Genomic DNA, 20,204 nt, shown 5'->3' on the forward strand with positions numbered 1-20,204 from the left:
AGTATATGTTGATAAATGCAATAAATTATATTAGTGCTTTGAATTTTAAAATAGGTTGAAATTCTAATTAAAACTATTTGAAAATATAACACTATTTGGCTAGATTCTAATCCAAAATTTAGAGTAATCCAGAGGTAGTTGATACTGAAAGTAATATTTATTTTCATGTAAGCACACAAATCTTTCTGGAAAGGGTGCCTATACAGTGACAAGGACTCTGAATTGTTTCAGCAAGTTCTGGGTTATACTGGATAACTTCTGCCACTATTGATACTGATAATTAGAAGAGGCTGTGTTGGTTAGGGTTTGTATTATTTCATATGGCAAACTGATTGTTAACTTTGTGTCTCTAGGGTATTTACTACCAGCTTTCAGCAGGCTTATGAGTTACTATAGCCTGGAGATGGAATTGCTTCTCACTGGAATACCAGTATGAAGGGCTCTTTTCATGGAGCAAGCTATATCCTTACATATTAAAAATCAAGGATAACAAATGGAATTCGAGAGTCCTCATGCTAATCCTTAGCACAGGATGGTCAAATTCAAATGATAGTAAACACTTGGTATGTGTTTTGTTTCATTCATCAAAGAATTAACATGAATTCTCTAAAGTTTTTAGGAGTATTTCCTACAGTAATATACTATCTACTCAAGTATTCATATTGTAATGTTCATTTCCCCTCATTGAATTTCAGTAAAAGTATATTAAAGCACTTTATAAATCTACTTAATCTTTTATCATAAATTACTTTTTAATAGGATGTTGACCAAAGTCAAGAAGGGCAATCTGTTTTAAATATTCAGTTTACGATACTTGATACTTGTAGAGCCTTTTTTCAAGATACACAGATAAAACAAGGCAAACACTATAAAACGGGGCAAAATTTCAGAAACTCAGAGTGTTTCATACTTAGTTAATATACCTAGTACTCTGTTTCTCCCTTACAGTGTAAAAGCTTAGCTACATGTACAGAATATACCTAATTTTTATTAAGAGCAACAAATAGTGACTTTTATCTCCTACACAGCTAACATTCAGCTCTCTAGTTACTGTATTCCTCAGCTCTTCATTTTTAGTATGTGAAAAATATATATTCCTTTGCTATATACATTCATTATTATTTGTATTGTATTGATAGATGAATGTCCTCCTGTCGTAAGTAGTACTGAGGAACAGGATTAATGACGTTCCAGTGGTATCTCCTAACCATATTCATAGAATTACAGAATTTTAAGGAAAAGGAGACCTACCAGTCTCCTTTTTTAAAATAGATCGATTAAAATAAGTTGGATACCTAGAGTCACAGGTTATTTGGGGGGGACAATCCCTTAATATTGTTATTTATATGTGCCTACTAAACCTGGTAGCTTTTTGAGACCTAAAATGCTATTCTTGTTTTCCTTAAAAATAGGAAATGTGGAGGGATCCTTTGCAAGCATGAAAAGGAAAACCAGTTCAGGTGAGAGTGAGGTCTTCATTCCAAGGGAAGTATATCCAAACCACTCCTCATGGTATGAATTGAATAGAATGTTTTGATGAACTAAGTTCAACTGTAGGGTTTCATGACTTCTACTGAAGTTGCTTTACATGCACCAGGCACACTTTTTTTCTGATATTTGGAAGAATAGAATAAATAGCATTGTTCTTGGTTTATGCAACCCATAGAAAAAGATCTTTTAGACTGCAAAATCTAATTGGCCCTAAATATTGTATTCCATTACAGATACTTTAGTTCTTAATTGCATAATGTCATACTTCTGTGTATATGAGGAGAAGAGGTAGTTCATCTTTGGTTAGTTAAGATGTCATGACCTGGAGGTAAAACAAAGGCAAAATTTTAATAAGGAAACAAATTCAGGATAATAGTCTGCTGAGGTGATTATTAGCATGGTTGATTTTCTTCATTAAAAAAATTATTTTTCCAAATAATAAGTGTGCATTCTTAAAATTTATTTATTTATTTTTGGTTGCATTGGGTCTTCTTTGCTGTGCACGGGCTTTCTTTAGTTGCGGCCAGCGGGGGTTGCTCTTTGTTGCGGTGCGTGGGCTTCTCATTGCGGTGGCTTCTCTTGTTGCGGAGCATGGGCTCTAGGCACGTGGGCTTCAGTAGTTGTGGTGCTCTGGCTCTAGAGCGCAGGCTCAGTAATTGTGGTACATGGGCTTAGCTGCCCCACGGCATGTGGGATCCTCCCTGACCAGGGCTCAAACCCGTGTCCCCTGCTTTGGCAGGCGGTTTCTTAACCACTGTGCCACCAGGGAGGTCCCATAAACGTGTATTTTTAAAAATTAGTAGTGGTGAAGAGTCCACAGTGGAAAATGTGTGATCCTCTTCCTACCTCTACTACTAATCCATAGAGACAGTAGCTTCTGAATATCTCTGATTTTTGTTTTTGAGTTATCTCCAGGTCATTAAGCAATATGCTTATTCCTCTTTAAGTAACTCTAGGCTTTGTAACAGTAAGTTAATTACACTTCTCTTCCATCAGTTATACCTAGTATCTCTTCACTCCCTATTTTTATCCCTAACCTTTATCTTCACTTAGTAATGGAATTTAGGTTGAGGGAGGGCTGTTGCATACACAAAAGCATTGAGAAAGTAGTGTGACTTTGGCTGCAGTGCATGTACAGGTAAGGGGCATTTACTCACTGAAACAAATTCTGTTGGAACTGAGGTAGAGGTAAGATTCAAAAGTAAACTGAAAGAAGGAGACTGTGATACCTAGATTGGGGTAGTAATTAAAAGATGAAGAGAGAGGGAGAGATTATGATAGAAAGGCAAGATGTAGTAAAAGATCAAGGTTGTGAACCTTGATCACACCCTCCCTCCCTTGGAAGGGAGGGTAGGAGGGGAAAAGAGTGTCTGGGTGGGAAGACATGCATGTAGGGAGTGTAGTCAAAGACCTTGGCCCTAAATGGTAATCCTTTTAATTTGTTCAAGTTGCCAGTCCTACATTCTAGCCCCAACCCTTTCAACTCGATTCAGTAGATTGATATTCTCTTCACTGGGCCTTTGAGTAAGCTGCTTCTCTTCTCAAGGATACCTCCTTATACTGTTTATTACTTTCTACAGGTCTTAGTTGTTGTTTTTTTTTTTTTTGGCACTATCTAACCATTCTTTCCTCCATATCTCTTTTCATTAAACTATTCATGCTTTTATTTCCTTTTCCTACTCCACTTCTTATCACATTTACAAAATGCTGCCTTCTGAATAGTCTGCATCTTTTCTTTGTTAACTCTCACAGTTTGGGCCTGGCCTTCTAAATTTGTTCTGAAAATCCTACAGCCCTTCCAAATTACAGATACAAAAAAATGAGGCCCTGACTTGCCCAGAGATAACAAGACATTGTCAGACTGAGAACTTGGGTTTTCTATCCACTATATCTCTTGCTTTACTTTTATTTTTAAAAGTTTTAGTGGTAGGGGCTTCCCTGGTGGTGCAGTGGTTGAGAGTCCGCCTGCCGATGCAGGGGACCTGGGTTTGTGCCCCGGTCCGGGAAGATCCCACATGCCGCGGAGCGGCTGGGCCCGTGAGCCATAGCCGCTGAGCCTGCGCGTCCGGAGCTTGTGCTCCGCAACGGGAGAGGCCACAACAGTGAGAGGCCCAAGTACAGCAAAAAAAAAAAAAAAAAAAAAAAAAGTTTTAGTGGTAAAGTGCTAATTTCAGGAACCTTAGACTCAAAAAACTTTTAACTCTACATCCTAGAGTTTACTTAAGTATTTTGGAGTATTGTCTCCTTGCTGTGCTGTTTTTACACAATTAATAGTATATAATTGTCAATATTTGACTTTTTAAAACTGATAATCACAGTTCTTTAAAAACTCTTGGGAATTCCCTGGCAGTCCAGTGGTTGGTTAGGACTCGGTGCTTTCACTGCTGGGGCCTGAGTTCAGTCCCTGGTCAGGGAACTAAGATCCTGCAAGCCACGCAGCGCAGCCAAAATTAAATAAACAAAGAAAAAATTAAAAATTCTTTACATGAATACTTTAAATAGTTATAAATAGGTCTTTGAGTAGGGCTACCATATTATACATATCAATTACCCTATTAGACGTGTGGATGGTTTCCTATTTTTCTCTATTAGAAATTATGCTGCCTGGACTTAACGTAATGGGTACCACTAATGTTTAATACTAGCTGCCTCCTAAAACTCCACTGAAATGACATTTCTAAAGGTATAAATCTGTAGTGCCACAGAATGGAAGATGGAAAGCAGACTGAAGAGTAGAAACTGATTTGGCATAGTAGAGGAAGTTCAAACCTAAAAATTTGATTATGGAAGGAATGCTTATTTAGAAGCAAGCTGATTTACTCGTTAAGACTCAGAATAACCTAGAAATGGGAGAAAAAAGACACTGCTGAATGTAAGGGTGAGCTTTTGAGCTGGAAGTAGGGTTGATTGAAAGTCTATTCCTTTCTACCCAGTTAGGTAGGTAGATAGTTTACTACTGTCCTCTTACCATGGAATGAGAATTTCTGTCTTATGAATTTGAAACAAGTCTTCAGACTGAGAGATACCAGTCATAGATTGAAAATGAAGATAAGATAAAATTCTGTGTACTTGGATGGCATATTCCTAGTTTCTAGAATGGTGACAATTAAGTCTCAAGGGAAAAGGAGGGAGGATCCTTTTCTGTAGAAACTCAGTGGTCCTAGAAAAATACCTCAAAAGGGATGCAGACATTTGAAGATTTTCCAGTGAGAAAGTTGAGTCCCCACCAAGTGAGTTTCAAAGTACGAACAAACCCAGAAATCACTAGATTTTTGAAGATTGATCCAGCACTAATAACCGAGACCAAAACAGGATTGATAACAGAAAACCTGAAAATGAATGTTTTCAAAGGTAAGAAATCTATGTATCTATGAAGAAGGTACAGAATGCTTTAAAGAATAGATTTTGTAAATTAAATATAGCTCAAATTAAAAATTAGTTAAAACATTTGAAGTTTAAGGAGTATAAGAAAGATTAAAAAATCCAAAAGTATGGATTTTTTTTAAGAGGTCCACTCCAGATTGTCCAACATCTATTAGGAGTTTCTTAAAGGAAATGGAATAAAGCAAAGGATCAAGAAAATAATCAAGGATACTTGACACTCTTCACTTTGAAAGCACTCAGCACAATGAATGCAGTGAATGGGAAAAGACCCATAATAAGGCATATTTTGTTTCAGGACATTAGGAGAAATGAGAAAGTCTAAAAAACGGGATTGGAATATGGAGAGTGGGCCCCTAAAATGAAGTGGGAATAAGAATGGTATCAAGTTTCTCAGTAGTGCTATGGGAAGCAATGACTTCTAAGTTTTGAGTGAAAATTATTTCTAAGAGTTCTATTCCCAGCAGAGGTACCAGTGTAGAATAAAGATACTTTCATATATTCCAAGTGTCAAAGATTTTTTTTGTCTTCTCTTTGTCCCTTTCTTGGTAAGTACTTGAATGACCTACTCCACCAAAATGGAGGAGTAAGCCATGCAAAAGAAAGATGAGATACAAACCAGAGCTTGTTATTTCTGGGATAAATGAAGAGAAATCCATAATGCCAGCTGTGCAGCAACGTTGAGCAGCCATTTCAGTACATAGAGGACTAGAAAGGTGAAATAGTTTGGGGTAAGATTAATAAAATGAAAGAAAGGAACTGATAGATGATCTGATGGTAGCCAATAAACAATAGTCACAGTACTCTTAATCAGTCTTTCAGTGCCTCACCCTTAACCATATGCAAAAAACTAAGATAAAAAATTTGAGAAATGCGTTCAACATGAAACCAAGATGAAAAAAAAAATTGGAGGAAACAATGTAGGGAACAGAAGAGTAGTTAAAAGTCTAGTTATTCTTAATTGACATTGAATTCTTTGCACCCATACAACACTAACAAGAAAAAAGGACCTTTAGGAAATAAGAACTTTAAAAAATTTTAAATGGTCATGGATGGGGCTTTCCTCGTGGCACAGTGGTTGAGAGTCCGCCTGCAGATATGGCGGACACGGATTCGTGCCCTGGTCTGGGAAGATCCCACATGCCGCGGAGCGGCTGGGCCCGTGAGCCATAGCCGCTGAGCCTGCGCATCCGGAGCCTGTGCTCCGCAACGGGAGAGGCCACAACATTGAAAGGCCCGCGTATCGCAAAAAAAAAAAAAAAGATCATGACGTTAAAAAATTGATTCTCGGACTTCCCTGGTGGTGCAGTGGTTAAGAATCTGCCTGCAGACGCAGGGGACACCGGTCCAAGTGCTGGTTGGGGAAGATCCTACATGCCATGGAGCAACTAAGCCTGTGCACCAGAACTACTGAGCCTGCGCTCTAGAGCCCGCAAGCTACAACTACTGAGCCCACGTGCCACAACTACTGAAGCCCGCATACCTGGAGCCCATGCTCTGCAACAAGAGAAGTCACAGCAGTGAGAAGCCCATGCACTGCAACGAAAAGTAGCCACTGCTCACTGCAACTAGAGAAAGCCCGTGCACAGCAAAAAAGACCCGACGCAGCCATAAATAAAAAAACTTAAAAAAATTGATTCTCTTTCAGATTTATTTCTGTCCTGACAGGATTTAAGGGAGACCCAAAGCATTCCTTATAAGACCTCCATGATCTGTCACACACTTTATCACCACAAACTGCCTAAGGAACCCATCCCAAGAAGGAAGCTATAATCGTAACTATACAACTTCTAGAGCTTTTCAAGACTAATCACATCGTGCTTTTTATCTGGCTTATCTAATTCATCCAATTCAAGACTCAAAGGTTATTTGACCTAAAACATAGAGTTTTAACCGTAAGAAACTAATTCCTAATCTGACTGAGTCTTACTAACTGACCATTTCTCCACCTCCTTCCACCGTGCCCTAATTTTTAGAATTGTCATCGATAAAATTGAAGCTTGACTACTCCCTGAGCCCAGTGTTTCCCCCAGAGTCTCCTCAGTTGATAGCTATACTTTTTTATGTTGACAATCATGTAATCTGTGAATAGAGGCAGTTTTACTTCATTTTCAACCTGTCCTAATAATTATGTTAGCCATAGGTTTTTTATAGATGTTCTTTATTAAGTTAGGGAAATTTCCTTCTATTTATAAGCTTAATGGATGTTGAATTTTGTCATGCTTTTTCTACATTTATTGAGATAATCATGAGGCTTTTCTTAATTAGTCTGTTTAAATGGTGATTAATTTTCAAATGTTGCACCAGCTTTGCATTCTTGGAATGAACCCCACTTGGTCATGATGTATTATCCTTTTTATATGATGCTGGATTCAGTTTGCTAATATTTTGTTGAGAATTTTTGCACCTGTGATCATAAGGGATATTGGTTTTTAGTTTTCTTGTTACCTTTGGTTTTTGCTAATGGTGGCCTCATAAAATGAGTTGAGAGGGTTTTCTCCTCTTCCATTTTCTTTTTTTGTTTGTTTCTTGGGGTTTTCTTTGGCTGCATTGGGTCTTCATTGTTGCGCACGGGCTTTCTGTAGTTGAGGCGATTGGGGGCTACTCTTTGTTGCAGTGCACAGGCTTCTCATTGCAGAGCACGGGCTCTAGGCGCGTGGGCTTCAGTAGTTGCAGCTCGTGGGCTGAGTAGCTGTGGTTCGCGGACTCTAGAGTGCAGGCTCAGTAGTTGGGGCACATGGGCTTAGTTGCTTCTTGGCTTGTGGGATCTTCCTGAACCAGGGTGCCTGTGTCCCCTGCTTTGTCAGGTGGATTCTTAACCACTGCGCCACCAGGGAAGTCCCTGCTCTTTTTTCTTAACATAGAATCTTAAAGTTCCTGATTTTAGAGCTTTCTTTTTTTTCTAATATAATCGCTTAATGCTTATATTAGAAAAAATATAAAGCACTGCTTTAGATACATCTCACAGATTTTACTGTTATATTTTCATTTTTTTCAGATTAAATTATTTTTTAAATTCTTTTGAGAGTTCCTCTTTGATCCAAGGGCTACTTAGATGATAGTATATTGTTTAATTCCAGATATTTGGTGGTTTCCCAGATATTTCTGTTATTTATTTCTAATTTAATTTTATTAGGATCCAATAATATGTTTTTTCAGATTTTTATTATTTTAAGTTTATTAAGATTTGCTCTATGGCATGGAACATATGGTCTGTTTTGGTGAGTGTTACATGCGTACTTGGAAAGAAGTATAACCTGACATGGTTGAGTGGAATATTCTGAATGTCACTTAATCAAGGTAGTTGAAAGTGTTGCTCAGGTCATCTATGTCCTTATTAATTTCCTGCCTACTTGTACTATCAATTACTGAGAGGAGTTTTGAAGTCTCCAACTATGTTGATGGATTTATGTATTTTTCTTTTCATATTTATTTTTGCCTTGTGTGTTTTGAAGTTCACTTGTTTTAAATGCATACACATTTAGTGTTGTTCTGTCTTGAGGAATTGACATCTGTTATTTTCCAGGGTCCCTCTTTATCTCTGATACAATTCCTAGTTGTTTTTTTTTGTTTGTTTGTTTTTTTTATCGGTATGCGGGCCCCTCACTGTTGTGGCGTCTCCCATTGCGGAGCACAGGCTCCGGACGCGCAGGCTCAGCGGCCATGGCTCACGGGCCCAGCCGCTCCGCGGCATGTGGGATCTTCCCGGACCGGGGCACGAACCCATGTCCCCTGCATCGGCAGGCGGACTCTCAACCACTGCGCCACCAGGGAAGCCCCAGTTCCTAGTTTTGAAGTCTACTTTATCTGAAATTAATATAAACACTCCAGCAGGTAGTGTTTGCATGATACATCTTTCTCCATCCTTTTACTTTTAATATATCTGTGTCTTTGAGGTAGATTTCTTATCACTAGCATATATATAGTTGGATCTTGCTTTTTAATCCACTGTGACAATCTCATGTCTTTTAATTGGTGTGTTTTGATCATTTCCATCTAAAGTGATAACTTATATGGTTGATTTAAAATCTTCAGTAACTTTTTTTTATTTTTTGGCTGTGCCGCGCATATGTGAGATCCTAGTTCCCCCACCAGGGATTGAACCTGCGCCCCCAGCAGTGGAAGCGAGGAGTGTTAACCACTGGATGGTCTGGGAAGTCCGTTCAGTAACTGTCATTAATCCCATACCCCACATTCCTAAAGGTGAGACAGGTACACTCACTGGTATTCACCTTCTTCTTCACCCAGTTTAGATTCCATGGGTCATCACTATAATTATCCCCTTATCGTTTGCTTCCTGACCTTCCTTGCAATATTTCATCTCTGCATAGTCAGCTCCTATATATACCTGCATAGCTGTTTTTTACCTGGAGAAAAACAGTTGTGCTGTTACTGTGAACTGATAACCACTTTTCTGAAGTGGGCCTTTAGCACCTAGCTAAAATCTTATATCTCTCTGATCATTTCAGTCTTCCACTCTCTGAGGTGACTGTTGCACAGCTTACTTGCCTCAAATCTCCAACAGCTTCTAATTCCTGACAACTAATTAACTAATTTTTTTATATTGAGAGATAGAGCAAGGAGCACTAAATCTTTTCATTATCAAGTTTATCTTCCTACCTGCATCTGGTGTTATATACTCTCTTCCTTCTCATCTATTTAAGGACTTTACTCCCATCTTTCTCCTGCATTGTTAATTTCTCTTTGTTTACTTTAACGTACAAACTGGGTATTACAGCAAGTCCCCGACATACAAACCTTCAAGTTGCGAATTTTCAAAGATGTGAACATGCATTCACACGTCCAGGCTTATAAGTTAGTTCACGTGTCTGGCGTACTTTGTCACGTGTGTGCATCCTCTGCAAGTGGTTGTGTTTTTGTGTACTTTACAGTACTGTATAGAGTACAGTAGTACAGTATCTTTATTTCAAGCCCAGGATGTCTGGAAGCAAGCATAAAAGCAGCAGTGATGTAGCTGGTAACTACGGTACTTTTCAAGGTAGTGTACTGTAATATTAAAAATGTTTTCTTAGTTTTTGTGTTTGTTTTTTTTATGTATTATTTGTGTGGAAAGTATTTTTAAACCTGTTACAGTATAGTACTATATAGCTGATTGTGTTAATTGGGTACCTCGTCTAACTTTGTTGGACTTAGGAACAAATTGGACTTATCAACGTGCTCTTGGAACAGAACTCGTTCATATGTAGCAGACTTACTCTATGTCTCCATCTTAAAGAGAAAAAGGAAGCCTTTATAGGCTCTTACCCCATCCAGTCTAGGAATTGAACTCATGCGTGCAACTCACCTGCGTGCTTTTAACCGTTATGTGGGACATTTCAAACTTAGGTTTAAAAACAGAATTCTGGGAATTCCCTGGTGGCCCAGTGGTTAGGACTCCATACTTCCACTGCAGGGGCCTGGGTTCTATCCCCGGTCAGGGAACTTAAGGTCCCGCAAGCTGTGCGGTGTGGCCAAAAAAAAGAAAAAAACAATCCTCTTCCCTCTCCATTACAACCCAGATCTGCTGCTTCCTTCATCTTTCCTTAGGTGGTTGAATGGTACATCATTTATCCAGTTGCTCAAGCAAAAACCTCCTAAATCATCCTTCATTCCTTTCTCTGCCTAATGGCCCATGTTCATTAGCAACTCTTATTAGCTCAACCTTTAAATATATTCTGGCTCTGATTTCCACTTACTGCTGTCTGCTACTTTCCTAACCAAGCCACTATCACATTTGCTTTGACTATTAAACTTGTAGGTGTCCCTACTTCCACTCTTGAACTCCTACAGTCCATCTGCTACACAGCAGCCAGATTGTTATTTTAAAGTAGTACTTACCTGCTCAGAATGGCTTAATTTAGAATAAAATCCATGTTCCTTACCATGTTCATAATATGACTCTATGTGACATTACCACTCCGTCTGCTCCTGACTACTCCTCCAACCTTATCCCTTTGTTTCCCTTGAGCATTCTATACTAGATGTACTAGCCTCTTGGTATTTGTCAAACACACCAGGCTTCTTGCAACCTCAGGTCTTTTGTATAGCCTGTTCTCTCTGCTTGGAATGCTTTTTCCCCAGATCCTCACGTCTTAATCATTTCATTTATGTTGCTGTTCTAATGTCAGGCCTTCCCTGACCATCCTAACTAAAACAGCTTTTACTTCCATTCATGTCTCCTCCTGCCTGCTTAATTTTTCTTTATGGTACTTTATGGCACTTACTATTAACCCACTTTTCAATTTTGTTCAACGTGAGGATTGGGATTATCTTACTACTTTATCTCCAGTTAGCAGAACATTGCCTGGGACATAGAAGAATATAATAGGTCAGTCATCAGTAAGCACTTGTTGAATGAATGAATGAATAGAAATGTAATAGAGCAGCGGTCCCCAACCTTTTTGGCACCAGGGACTGGTTTCATTGAAGACAGTTTTTCCACTGGGGGTTGGGGGGTGGTTTCAGGATGATTCAAGCACATTGCATTTATCGTGTGCTCTATTTCTATTTTTATTACATTGTAACATGCTTGTTAATGGCAATAACATGCTCATATATACAACTCCCCATAATGCAGAATCAGTGGGAGCCCTGAGCTTGTTTTCCTGCAACTAGATGGTCCCATCTGGGGGTGATGGGAGACAGTGACACCCGATGTGTGTTGCTTATGTCCAGTCTACTCCGTAAGATGCAGCTTAATTGTCACTTGCTACTCGCTGATAGGTTTTTTTTCTTTTTTTTTTTGTGGTACGCGGGCCTCTCACTGTTGTGGCCTCTCCCGTTGCAGAGCACAGGCTCCAGACGCGCAGGCTCAGCGGCCATGGCTCACGGGCCCAGCCGCTCCGCGGCATGTGGGATCTTCCTCGACCGGGGCACGAACCCGTGTCCCCTGCATCGGCAGGCGGACTCTCAACCACTGCGCCACCAGGGAAGCCCTAAACTTTTTTTTTTTAACATTCAAATATTCAGAAATTTTACTTATACACACCATCTTAAGAAGTTGCTTGTAGATAGGCTGTAGCAAATTAGAGTATATCAAAAATAAAGATGCTTGGGGTCAAAGAAACAGTGGAACTAATCCGGAAGAGTAATACAGGAAAGACCCATAATGACAGCACAAAAAGAAACCCTTTATTAGAGCAGGACAGAGGGCTTTGAGAGGACTTTTTGACTCTTAGAAAAAAAGACTTGATAAAATATTAGATATAGAGACAGATTGCCTTATTGCATAACCTCATTTATTCTTTCCATGTGAGTGGAGCCCCTGATATTGCACAGTTCATGTCCCACATGGATGAAGCAACTAGAAATGCACAAGAGGAAGACAAGTATAAACTCGAGTACAAAACCCACAGTAATAGGAATAGCTAATATTTTTTGGCTATATACTAAGTACCAGTATTTGTTCTATGTACTTTTACATGTATTTATTTAATCTGATTTTATTTTATTTATTTTTTAAAAAAATTTTTATTTTATTTATTTATTTTGGGCTGCATTGGGTCTTTGTTGCTGCGCGCGGGCTTTCTCTAGTTGCTGTGAGAAGGGGGGCTACTCTTCATTGTGGTGGCTTCTCTCGTTGTGGAGCACGGGCTCTGTGTGCGCGGCTTCAGTAGTTGTGGCTCTCGGGCTCTAGAGCACAGGCTGAGTAGTTGCAGTGCACGGGCTTAGTTGCTCTGTGTCATGTGGGATCTTCCCAGACAAGGGATTGAACCCGTGTTCCCTGCTTTGGCAGGCTGATTCTTAACAACTGTGCCACCAGGTAAGTCCCTAATCTGATTTTAAAACAACCTTGTAGATCCTGTGCTCATTTTACACATGAGGAAATGGCAGAAAGATAAAATAACTTCCTCAAAGTTAACACTGCTAAGAACTGCCTTATTCAGGGTTTGAACTCCAGTATGGGCTGCTATATAGCAATTAAACTACACAACTTGGTACTTTATGAGCAATATTTGCAAGGCAGTAAACACTGATAATCAATTTAACCAAATGTAGTGATAAATCTGAATTGCAAGATGAGGGGGATGGCTCTTAGAATGTCAGATTTTCATCTCAGAGCAGATTGTAGATATATCCAGAATTTATAAACTAAGAAATAGTATTCAAAGTACATTATTTTAAAATACGATGGCAAATATCCAAAGAAATGGCCGAGAAAGCTTATCTCTAAAGAGTAAAACCAGAGACTGAAAAAGGCTGGGCAAAAGACTGTTATTTTCACTATAAGCCTTTTGTTTCTTTAACTACCATTTATTTATTCTTTTCATAAAAATATGTTTATATTAAAAGAACTTCCATTCCCACCCTATAGTAATGTTTCTCTACACATTGTACTTTCTGCCTCTGTGCATTTAAAATTACTGTTTCTTCTTTTGGATACGATTCTCTTCCTTTTCTATAAATTGAAATCTTATCCATCAAGTCCACCCCTAAATGCCACCTCACATCTCCCATAGGACTTTGTAAGCGTTCTAGTACTTATGTACATCCTACCTTACATCCTTGTTAGTTGTTGACCCAAGTGATTGTAAACTCTTTTTTTTTTTTGCCAAGCTGCACGGCTTGTGGGATCTTATTTCCCCGATCAGGGATTTGAACCCAGGGCCACAGCAGTGAAAGCGCTGAGTCCTAACCACAGGACTGCAAGGGAACTCCCTGTAAACTCCTTTTTTTTTTTATTGTAAACTCCTTAAACACGATCTTGTTACTCTCATGACATAAAATAGGCACTCAGTGAATGTCAAATGAATTGACTTATGTGTGTACTGAAGAAATAAATATCAAGAGGAGCAGAGGAAACGGAACTAAGGAGGCACCATCAGCAACATTAAAGGCATCAGAAAGATGGAGCAGATTTGAGCTGGTCATTTCATACGGACAATATTTTCGACATTTTGTTGTTTTCTTGCAATCTCTGAGCAGTTTTGATCATATGATAGGATTAACAGCTAGTCTAGAAGTTACAGTGGTGAGCTAAAACTTCAGAAGTTTGGCTGTTTAAAATAATTACCAAGTAGAGTCAGGTGAAGGTTTGCTTTTCTTCGAAGATACGATAAACTTGTGCGCAGATACTTCTTTGTGACAAAAGGAGAAATGCCAGTAGGGAGAGAGAAATTGAAGATGTTGGGGAGATGGAAAATACTATCTTTTTTGTGGGAAGAGTGGTCTACAGAATATGTGTGGATTCTATAATCAAGAAATACATTGGGGGGCCTCCGTGGTGGCGCAATGGTTGAGAGTCTGCCTGCCGATGCAGGGGACACGGGTTCGTGCCCCGGTCTGGGAAGATCCCACATGCTGCGGAGCGGCTGGGCCCGTGAGCCGTGGCCGCTGAGCCTGCGTGTCTGGAGCCTGTGCTCCGCAACGGGAGAAGCCACAACAGTGAGAGGCCTGCATACCGCAAAAAAAAAAAGAAATACATTGGATGTAAAATGTTTTATTACTCTTTTGAAGGAATTATTGTCTAGAGTGTAGATTGCTGTAAATATACCCTGTAGGAAGTAGGGAGAGTCATAGAGATCTTCTAGGCAATCCCTCTCATTTTTACTGGTGAGAAACTCAAGTTGAGATGTGACTTGCCTAAGGTTCATATATACATTATTAATAAATCATGTAGCTGGAATTAAGACTACCTCCAAATCCATGTTCTTTATACCTTCCAACCCAGTCTGAAATACCCTGTCTCCCTGCTGATTAAATCCCTTTTTAACTAAATGTCACTTTTCTGAAACTTTCCCTCTTACATCTCTCTGAACTCCCTCTCATTCAGACACAGTAAATTTTTTCAGAACACTTATACTTCGTGTAAACTTTTATTATAGCACACATCACACTGTATTAGCACAGTTTTTTTTCATCTCAGTCTTTTCCTCCTTAATGGTTAGAGTCATGTCTTTTTTACCTGTAACCCTAGCACAGAGATTGGCACAGTTGTGGAGCGCAGGCTCCGGATGCGCAATACAGGAAAGACCCATAATGACAGCACAAAAAGAAACCCTTTATTAGAGCAGGACAGAGGGCTTTGAGAGGACTTTTTGACTCTTAGAAAAAAAGACTTGATAAAATATTAGATATAGAGACAGATTGCCTTATTGCATAACCTCATTTATTCTTTCCATGTGAGTGGAGCCCCTGATATTGCACAGTTCATGTCCCACATGGATGAAGCAACTAGAAATGCACAAGAGGAAGTGCATTATTTTTTAACACCTTTTATTCTACAAAATTATTTCCAGTAATCATTGAAATAATAATAAAACTGAAAATTTTCTTTTATTGAACTTCATATATGTATAATCATTTAAAATTCTAGAGTAAGAGGAAAAGTAATAGATTAATAGTTTTAATTTACATTAATATATTTTTTGAGATAAAGGAAGAACCTACATATTAGTCTGATGTACAATGAATATTGCAATCTTTATTTTTTGAGTCTTCTCCAAATTTATTGTCAAAATTGATCTTTCTGTGTTAATGTTCAGAAAAGATTATACCCAGATTTGTCATTTATCCTTACTCATAGATGAGTGAAGAACACTTTTTGTTTTAAATTTGAAAAGTATTGAATGAAGCAACTTGTAACAAATTATAGGAAAAGTCTTAAACATAAGGATAGTGTGTCAGAAATTCATAAAGTCCCATATCACAGAATATTCCAGAAATAGCAATACTGTCAGTGTTTTTGCTTTTCAGGGTTGATTGTAGTGACTTCAATAGAAAAAAAATTCAAACAAAAACTCCAAGTTGTCATGTAGAATGGCAAATTTGCAATATTTGAAGTTTAGTTTCTTTATTTGATTATTTTAAATCTAGGGGCTTCAGGCTTCTGCCTTCTGCCTAGAATGTAGAAAACTGTGAAGAGGGTAGTTCCCACCCTAACAAGAACAGGCAGATAATCCACAAAGTCATAACTTTTCTTCAACCCATCAGAGAACTGAAGTAACCCAATGGCCTGAAATCTAAAGAAAGGTGCCTGAGACACAAGGGGAGTGTTATGCCTACGTGTAGGCGCTTCTACACTGTCCTCCATCGGCACTCACAAGGAACACTTGGTACCGGTGGAGACCAGAGATAAGACTTTCTTGGTAGTTCAGGCCTGGGGGAGGTGAGCAGTTGCTGCTATGGAAAAGAAACCAAGCCCTGCCTGAACTCATCTCTGCCAGGTAAAAAAAAAGCAGTATCTGCTTGAGAAGGAGAGCAACCTTTCACCGCAGAGTACAGGTGAAGATCAAATGAGGCTGGAAAAAGAAAAAGAAAAAAATCCCTGTCCCATGGGGAAGAGGAGGAAAACTATCCTGGAGCCAGGCCATTAGAGCCTCCTACTGCTGAGAGGGGGTCAGGATCATTGAGGAAGCCCCACCCCTTAAATGTTTTCCTGCCTGCTGACCCAGTTTCTGGTGAGGCCTCTTCCTGGATTGTAGATCGCCACCTCTTGCTCTGTCCTCACATGGCCTTTCCTCAGTTAGTGCAGGTGGAGAGAGAGTGTACAAGTTCTCTGGTTTCTCATCTTATAAGGATGAGAAGCAATGCCAAGCAATGCCAAAAGCAATGCCAGAAGCAATGCCAAAAATAATATCATAGAACTGGTCCTGTGAAGATACAGCCTCCACTGCCAATGCCTGAGGCACCCCAGCCAGCCTATAGCACTGATACCACCAATTCTGGGCGTTGGATACTGCTGCCCTCCATTTCTAGGGTGGAATGGTCCCCATTCTGTAGTGCCACAGTCCACATCTCAAAAGCAGGTTATAGGTGTTTGGTTGATAGCATCCAGGTCATATGTCCGAGCCCTTGGTGCAAGGGAGGCTAGGAAAGTAAGTGTTGGTGTTTTCAGCTTCTGCGGAGGGAAATGGGCTCTGCCTCGTGGGGTGTCAGTTGTGGGGTGGGGGTTCCCCAAACCCAAAAAGGGCATTCAGTATGCTGACTGTCTGAAAAATGATGATGAGGTTTTACTTGTAAATGTGGCCTCTTTGGGGCTGAACGGTATGGAAATGTGAGGAAGTGGAAACTTTCTCCCTGGTTCAAGAAAGATTGATTAACAGAAGTGGAGTGGTTGGCCCAGAACCTGGAAAACAGATGCAGCAAGCAAGAATGAAGCATCGATCGCTGCCCGAGGATGTTCTGGCCATAGCTGGGGCTGCCAGTCTGCTTGAATGGTGACAACAGCTGTGAGCATGTAAGCATTCCTATGGCCAGGCATTCTGTGAGGTTTTCTCCGTATATTACCCTCATGACTATGAAGCAGTTATTATTTTACAGGTGAGAAACCTGAGTTGTGAAAGGGCCTGTGAGATTTCCAAGATCTCACAGTGCCAGGTACATCAGAGCAGAGGCAGGTTCTGCAGGCAGTTGCAGCTAATAGAGGCTGATCGTGAAGATGACCCAGCCAACTCTTCTTGTAGAGTCTACACTTCCCAGACCTCATTCAACTCAGCTTCCCACAGAGACTTCCCAAGCAGAGAGAAGGAAATAATCAGTCATTGTGAACATGCTGGCCTCTGGTTTACACATAGTCTTTTGTGTAAATAAAAGACTATGTTTAATAGTCTTTGGTTAATAAGGCCAGTCCCATGGAAAAAAACTGTTTCCAGACCCTCCTAACTGAGAACAGGAGTAACCCCAGCAAGTAACCCTCTGAGAAATGGAGCTCACTGATGGGAAGGTGGTGTGCCTGTAAACTCAATTATTGTTAATAATGGTGCTTTTGACATAATGTGGGTTTAACAATGTGATACTTAAGTAGATGCTGCTTTGTTTTGTATAGTTAAACATTTTTTTGAGAAGATGTCTCATTTATCTTAAACTTTAAGGTACAACTTACATATCATAAAATACACCCCCCTTAAAATGTATAATTCAATAATTTTCAATAAATTTACTGAGCTGTGTAACCATCACTATGATACAGCTTTAGAACATTTTCATTACTCCACTAAGGTCCCATGAGCCAATTTACAGTTAATTGTTGCTCTCAACCCTAGCCCCAGGCAGTCACTAATCTACTTTCTGTCTCTACAGATTTGCCTTCTCTGGATAGTTCATATAAAAGGAAGCATACAATGTATGCTTCTTTGTGTCTGGCCTCTTTCACTTAGCAGAATGTTTCTGAGCTTCATCTGTGTTGCAGCATGATCAGTATTTCCTTCCTTTTTATTGCTAAGTAGTATTCTATTATTTATAAATTTGATATATATGGATAGATCACATTTTGTTCATGCATCCACCAATTGAATGATTGTTGTTCAATTTTACCTTGATTTCCTTAGGATACTGTCTGCTGAATGCGTACGTGGAGGCAACAGAAAGCAATAGGTGCTATCATCCCAGCTGCTCCCCACCATCTTGTATTCATTATCCTTCTCTTTCTACTTTTGTATTTCACTCACCATCAGATTCCAGAGAGGTTGTGGGCCTCTCAGAAACCTGGTGGAAAAGTTTAAGCAGGAAGCACTGAGTTGTGCAGTCAGACTATGTGGGTTTAAATTTCCACGTTCTTGCTGAGTCTTGGGCTTATTGTTTTAAACACATCTCTGAGCTTCAATGGCATGTGTAATGGAGATGAACATAGTAGTTATGAGATTATTGTGAGTGCCAGTGTATGTAAAGATCCAAGCTTTTGATAAGTTAGTAATTTATTAAGTATTAGCTTTGGGTGTGGGATGGGGGACTAGAGCTTAGACAAAACAAACAGCCTCTTCTGTGTCTCACTTTCTTTATAGCTAAAACAGAGCCAGGACAGACTAGGCAATGAAGGACCAGCACACTCTGACCTGACGGTTACGGGGAAAAGTACTAAGCGGCCAATTTCCAAGGAGACAGACTGAATCTTGCCCCATGAAAGGAAGGTGCTCTGTGGAGTAAGGAAAATAAAAAGCATCTCAGTGGTGCTGAACTTTATGAAGTCCAAGGAAGCAACTTTTAATTTTAATTCCTAAGTAGGAAAATATTCTGGTCTTCTCCACCTAATCATCCTGTTCCAACGTGAATGAAGGCCTGTGTGCCAGGCTCGCATCCTACAGGGTGAGGCCCCTTCCCCACCTGGGCTTCTCTGAGGCACTTGCCCTTCTGAGTATCCAGGAGAGCTGGTAAGGCCTCCCACACCTGCTGGACTTCGCAATTATTTTAAGGCAGATTTCCATCATCACTTGGTTCCTGCCACTTGATTGACACTGTGAGGTACTCAACCCAAGCCTTCAAGGGTTCAGGCCTGAATTTACAGAGCAAAAGTTTCCTTGCATCTGATAGATTAGTGCTCTCATGATTCAGCTGTTCTAAGGGGAAGAAAATCTATTGTTGCAATGCCACCAGCCCTTTCTGGGTTTCTCTGCTCAACTATTACTGTTAAAAAATATTAATTATAAGCAGGGATATTAAAATGAAAGTGAACACAGCCAGAAAGCTTTCTAATCTTCTCCTTCGCACTTTCGCAACCCTGTTCTCCCCAAAGCCAAATGGCAGTGAAGGCCATGGGTTTGCACAATGGCTTTCTTCTTTTTTAAAATTTTATTGAAGTATAGTTGATTTACAATGTTCTGTTAATTTTAGCTGTACAGCACAAAGTGATTCAGTTATACATACATACATATATTCCTTTTCGTATTCTTTTCCATTATGGTTTATCACAGGATGTTGAATATATTTCCCTGTTATATAGTAGGACCTTTGTTTATCCATTCTATATATAATAGTTTGCATCTGCTAATCCCAGACTCCCAATCTCTCCCTTGCCCTCCCCTTGGCAACCACAAGTCTCTATATTTGTGGGTCTGTTTCTGTTTCACACATATGTCATTTGTGTCGTATTTTAGATTCCACATATAAGTGATATCATACAGTATTTGTCTTTCTCCTTTTTTTTTTTTTGCGGTACGCGGGCCTCTCACTGTTGTGGCCTCTCCCATTGCGGAGCACAGGCTCCGGACGCGCAGGCTCAGCGGCCGTGGCTCACGGGCCCAGCCGCTCCGCGGCATGTGGGATCTTCCCGGACTGGGGCACGAACCTGTGTCCCATGCATTGGCAGGCGGACTCTCAACCACTGCGCCACCAGGGAAGCCCTGTCTTTCTCTTTATGACTTACTTTGAATAGTATGATAATCTCTAGGTCCATCCATGTTGCTGCAAATGACATTATTTCGTTCTTTTTTTATGGCCGAGTAATATTCCGTTGTGTGTGTGTGTCTGTGTTTGTGTACCACGTCTTTATCCATCCGTCGATGGACATTTAGGTTGTTTCCATGTCTTGGCTATTGTAAATAGTGCTGCTATGAACATAGGGGTGCGTGTATCTTTTTGAATTAGAGTTTTTTCCTGATACATGCCCAGGAGTGGGA

The sequence above is a fragment of the Tursiops truncatus genome, chromosome 5, assembly GCF_011762595.2.
Source record: "Tursiops truncatus isolate mTurTru1 chromosome 5, mTurTru1.mat.Y, whole genome shotgun sequence".
NCBI lineage: Eukaryota > Metazoa > Chordata > Mammalia > Artiodactyla > Delphinidae > Tursiops > Tursiops truncatus.